The sequence below is a fragment of the Sus scrofa genome, chromosome 4 (assembly GCF_000003025.6).
Source record: "Sus scrofa isolate TJ Tabasco breed Duroc chromosome 4, Sscrofa11.1, whole genome shotgun sequence".
In the NCBI taxonomy this organism is placed as follows: Eukaryota; Metazoa; Chordata; class Mammalia; order Artiodactyla; family Suidae; genus Sus; species Sus scrofa.
In genome coordinates, this window is record NC_010446.5 from 80,590,814 (window position 1) to 80,596,865 (window position 6,052).

Below are 6,052 nucleotides of genomic sequence, written 5' to 3' on the forward strand. Positions count from 1 at the left end.
AATCTTGGCCTCACTGACATACTTTTCCACTGACCTGGCTCTGCTCTTTCCCCCTATCTCCTATGTTCGTTGTAAATTATCTCTTCAAGATATAGAGGGAAATAGCGGTAGGAATAAGGGTGGAAATAAACAGGCAGTGAAGAAGAGGCTACGAGTCGGAGGACTTAACTGTCAAGCGGGGCTCTCCGTAAATTTACTGGGGCGGAGCCTTCTACCTGGTGGTCTTGGATGTTTGTACTTCGGGCCTGCAGAGGTTTCTCACAAGACTGCACTGAAAGCATCTGCAGGTCGACTCAAGCACACTCAGATTTATTATCTAATTAGAGAGAATGATTTCAGAGGATGGGGCTTAATAGTGGAAAAGGAACAGACACGTTTGACAGCATAGCTAGTTGTCCCGCAGGCTGTAGCGTCTCCCGGTTTCTGTTAATTGGGTGTTGGTTCTTTGATGTTTTGTGAATCATTATCGATAATCTGTAATCTCTCTCCTAAGGGATGTCAAAATTTCTTTCGTTAAAAGTGGTCTTTTGTCTGTTTTTCCGTTCAGAGAAGACAATGTAAAATGTCGCTACTGGGGGATGGGAAAACATTTCTTAGGCTTCTCCCGCTTGGAATCCCGATTGCAATGTACTAGTAAGACCTATCAATTTCTCATTTTAAGCAATATTTCAGAGATTTAAAAATGCGAGCGTTGTTAAAGTACATATAGTCAGGATGATTTAAAAGAAACCACTTATTTAATTTTTCAGATTTCTCTTCTCACTGTTTTGCATTTTAAAACACAGTTATTTTGGCTTACATTTAAAAATCCCATGGGTGGCATTTGGCTTTAGTGTGCCAATATTTTAAAACAGAATAAAGGAGTAGGCTAAAAATAAAATACTTACTAAGAAACGATTTGTAATGAGTATTTGAGACTTAAATAGGTGATTAGAAGATGGGATGTTTGGAATTCTCTTTGTAACTTTTAAGCTTTTATACTCTAAAAGGATTTTTGAAATATAGGTGTCCACAAACACTTCATTTTAAATGTGGACTCATTTTCCCTAGCATTTAAAAGTTAAAATGTCATCCAAAAGGATTGGAAGGAGACAGCTTCATCCAGTTTTTGAACTTAAACTAAAAAAAAAAAATTAAGATTATCTAGCTCCGAAATAATAGATGGGGATCAGTACTAGTCTGATAGTTAATTCAGTTCTCCATTTTCAGGCATCAGCCATCTAGTTCCATCTAATAAAAATGAACCACTTGTATGACGTATGTTAAATTTTATATACACACTTTTTTTAGCTCAATCTAGATGGATTTTAAGAATTATCAATAATCTTAATAGATATAAAAATTAAGGTATTTTAAAACACCTTAAAATATTTTAAAAAGGAGATTATTATAAAATTTGTCCTCCTTTGCCTGATAATATTTGTCTTAAATCTACTTAGTCTGATGTTAATATGTCATCCTAATTTTCTTTTGAATACTGTTAGCATTGTTAGCATGGTATATCTTTTTTTTTTCTTTTAATCTACTTGTACCTTTCTTTTAGGCAACTTTGTTCTTGCTTTTCTATCCAATATAACAATCTCTGCTTTTTAATTTGTGTGTTTATATCATTTACATTTAATATGATTGTTATGTTTAGGTCTTAAACCTCTAAGCTAAGCCTTAAACCTTAAACTAAAACATTCTAGTCTTTGATTTCACTTTGTTTCATCTGTTGTTTGTTCCCTTTCCCCATCTTTTTTTTTTTTAAGTAATTACTGATATTTTATTTTTCAATAGTTATTTCCCCAATACAATTTTTTTTTCTACTGTACAGCATGGTGACCCAGTTACACATACCTGCACACATTCTATTTTTGCACATTATCATGTTCCATCATAAGTGACTAGACAGAGTTCCCAGTGCTACACAGCAGGATCTCATTGCTAATCCATTCCAAAGGCAATAGTTTGTATCTGTTAACCCCAAGCTCCCCAACCACCCCTCTCCCTCACCCTTCTCCTTGGCAACAACAAGTCTGTTCTGCAAGTGCATGATTTTCTTTTCTGTGGAAAGGTTCATTTGTGCCTTTGATTAGATTCCAGATATAAGTGATAACATATGGTATTTGTCGTTCTCTTTCTGACTTACTTCACTCAGAATGAGAGTCTGTAGTTCCATCCATATTGCTGCAAATGGCATTATTTCGTTCTTTAAGGCTGAGTAGTATTCTATTGTGTATATACACCACATCTTCCTAATGATTTCTTCCATTTTTTTTAGTCTCTATTTTATTGATTTCCTCCTTTATCTTTATGATTTCCTTCCTTCTGCTGACTTTAGGTTTTGTTTTTTCTTCTTTTTCTAATTCATTTAGGTGTTGGGTTAAGTTGTCAATTTGAGATCTATCTTTTTTTTGTATTAAATTAAAAAAATGATTATTTTTCCTTTGGTAACTTATTAGGTATAATTCTGTTTTGTTATTTCAGTGGTTGCTTTAACATCATAATATACATCATTAACTTATCACAGTTGACCTTCAGGTAATATACCACTTTGCATATAGTATAAGAAACTACAAATATATATTCTATTTCAGTGCTGGCTTTTATGTTATTGTTTTCATGCATTTAACTTATATGTGCTATAAACCTCACAATGCATTGTTATTTTCATTTAAACAGTTGCTTTTTAAAAGATTTAAGTGGAGTTCCTTCATGGCTCAGCAGTAACAGACCCGACTAGTATCCATGAGGACATGAGTTTGATCCCTGGCCTTGCTCAGTGGGTTAAGGATCTGGCATTGCTGTGAACTGTGGTGTAGGTCTCAGGTACAGCTTGGAACCTGAGTTGTACCTGAGTTGCTGTGGCTGTGGCGTAGCCAGCAGCTATAGTTTTCGATTTGACCCCTAGCCAGAGAGCTTCCATATGCTGTGGGTGCAGCCATAAAGAAAAAAAAAAAAAAGATCTAAGTATGAAAGTCTTATATATATGCCCATATAGATACAAATTTCTGTGTTCTTCATTCTGTATGCAGATCCATTTTTCCATCAGGTATAATTTTCCTTCTTCCTAAGAGGCTTCTTTTAACATTCCTTATCGTACAGGTCTGCTGTTGATGAATTCAGCTTTCATATATATATAAAAGATTTTCTTGTCTTTTTTTTGTGCTTGAATGTGCAAAAAAGTTTTATTCATATTAGGCAAAATACTGGCAACAATCCCAATGTCTATTGCTTGATGACTGGATAACCAAATTGTTATATCCATGTGATGGAATACTATTCAGTAATAAAAAAGGATAAAGTACTATATAATTGACATATAGCACTATATAAGTTTAAGGTGTAGAGCCTAATGATTTGATTTCATATATCATGAAATGTTTATCTTAATAAGTTTAGTGAACATCCATCATCTCATATAGATACAAAATTTAAGAAATAGAAAAAATTTTTTGCTTGTGATGAGAACTCTCAGGCTTTACTCTCAACAATTTTCATATATAACATGCAGCAGTGTTAATAATATTTATCATTTGCATTACATCCCTAGTACTTATGTATATTATAACTGGAAATTTGTACCTTTTGATTGTCTTCATCCAGTTCTCCTTCCCCCCGACCTCCTGCCTCTGGTAAGCACAAATCCTGTCTTTTTCTGTGAGTTTGTTTATTTGTTTTTAAAGTATAATTGACCTGTAACACTGTGTTTATTCTTATTACACAACATAGTGATTTGATATTTCTTTCATTTCAAAATGATCACAATAAGTCTAGTTATATGTCACCATACCAAAGAAATTACATAGTAGTTGATTATAATCTTCACACTGTACATTTCATACCAGTGACTCATTTAAATATTTTGTCATTGAAAGATATTTCACTAAGAATTTTATATTTTTATATTTTAATACTTTATGCCATAAAATTCTAGCTAGACTTTTTCTTTCAGTACTGTCCAGATGCTGCTCCATGGCTTCTAGTTTGCATTGTTTCTGATGAGAAAGCTATCATCTTCATCTTTGTTTCCTGATATATAATGTATCTTTTTTTCTCTGTTAGCTTTGGAGATTTTTAGTTTATTACTGTTTTTGAGCAATTTGAATATAACGTTCCATGGTGTAGATTTCTTGGTATTTCCTGTGCATGGAGGCTATTTGAAATTCTTGGATGTGTGGGTTTATAGTTTTCATAATATTTGAACATTTTCTGGCCATTATGTCTTCAAATATATTTTATGTCTTCCCTCTCTCTTCTTTTGGGATTTCCATTACACATTTGTTAGACACTTACTGATGCTCTTTTTCATTTTTAACATGTTTTTTCCTTCCTTTTGTCTCATTTTGTATAGTTTATGTTGCTGTGTCTTAAAGTTCACTAGTATTTTCTTCTCCAGTGTCTAACCTTCTATTTATCCCATTGAGTGTGTTTTTTTTTTTATCACAGACATTGTAGTTTTCATGTATGGATGTTTTATTCAGATGTTTTTATAGTTTAGTGTCTGTCCTTAACTTTTTAAAGAAATGAAATACAGTAATGAAAATATTAATGTCCATATCTGATGGTTCTAAGATCTGTGTTCTGAGTCAGTTTCAGTTGATTAATTCTTTTCTTCATTATAATTCATATTTTCCAGCTTCTTTGCATGCTGCATAATCTTTGATTTTATACAAGATGTGAATTTTATCTTTTGGGGTGCTAGTTAGGAGAGGTAAGTGAGAAAATATTTTTGTTTATGGCTACATTGCAAGTAACTAGAACAGTGCCTTAGATGGCGGCTCAATCAATAAAATGGATGGACGGATGAATCAGGGTATGCTGGTGGCCAATTGGAGGAACCAGGAGATTAGAGGGCAACAATATGTTGCAGACAGCGTATTCACTATGAAGTGAATACCTACACCAAGGCAATTGAGTCTTGACTGCATGATGTCCTGGCTTTAGGATGTCTTTTCCATCTACATTTGAATACAGTTGTAATTGGATTTCAGAATTCCTCTTAATGTAGGAAATCATACTGACTCCAAGATAATACTAGAAGACCAAATTTCTCTTTCCTTTTTTTATATGCTATTTTCACTGTTTTTTTTTTTTTGCCTTTTTAGGGCCGTACCTGTGACATATAGAAGTTCCCTGGCTAGGGGTCAAATCAGAGCTGTAGCTGCCAGCCTATACCACAGCAGCAGCAATGCCAGATCTGAGCCCAGTCTGCGACCTACACTACAGTTCATGGCAATGCCAGATTCTTAACCCACTGAGTGAGGCCAGAGAATCGAACCTGCATCCTTGTGGATACTAGTTGGGTTCATTATTGCTGAGCCACAATGGGAACTCTTTCACTGGAATATTTTAAATATGTTTCTCAATGAAGAGTCAATTCCTTTTCATTACACTTGTATTTCAAACATTTTTAAGAGATGAAAATGCATTAAAGTATTAACTGGAACTTCTGGGCAAATAGCTCCCCTGTTTAGTCTTCAGTTTAATTACTATGTAATTCTGCCAGCTTTCTCCAGAAATAATTGACTGAATGAAGTAATTTTATTGGATATTTACAAACACTGTGACTTATAAAGGTCTGTGAAGTCCCATTTGGCTTGGAAATGACTGAGGCTAACCTGGCAGTGCAAAACAGTTATTTTGGGCTTAGCATATTTTCATAGTCACCAACCCAGGAAGATACTGGGAAGGAAACAGAGTAAGGTAAAATGTTTGGCCTTTATGCTCAGTCCTAGTTTTGTAATTTTAGCTGTAAGTTTACTTTAAAATGAGAGAGTAAAGCCTTGATTTGATCTAAGACACGAAGTGTTGGATCGTGATTTCTGTGTGTGGTTGTTAGAATATCTTGTTAAATTATGAATAGCCTGGAAGAAATTTTCAAAGCTTTGAGGATCAATAGTCAAAGCTTAAACATTGGTTTGTCAATCATGGGAGACATGAATTACCAAGGTCACTCTATGAGTGGTACTGATTTAATATTCTGTAATAAAGTGCTTTTGTTTTGGATTAAATAATAGGGCTTGATTTTGAAGGCATGATATCAAACTAGAGAGCAGACTCTTTCAAA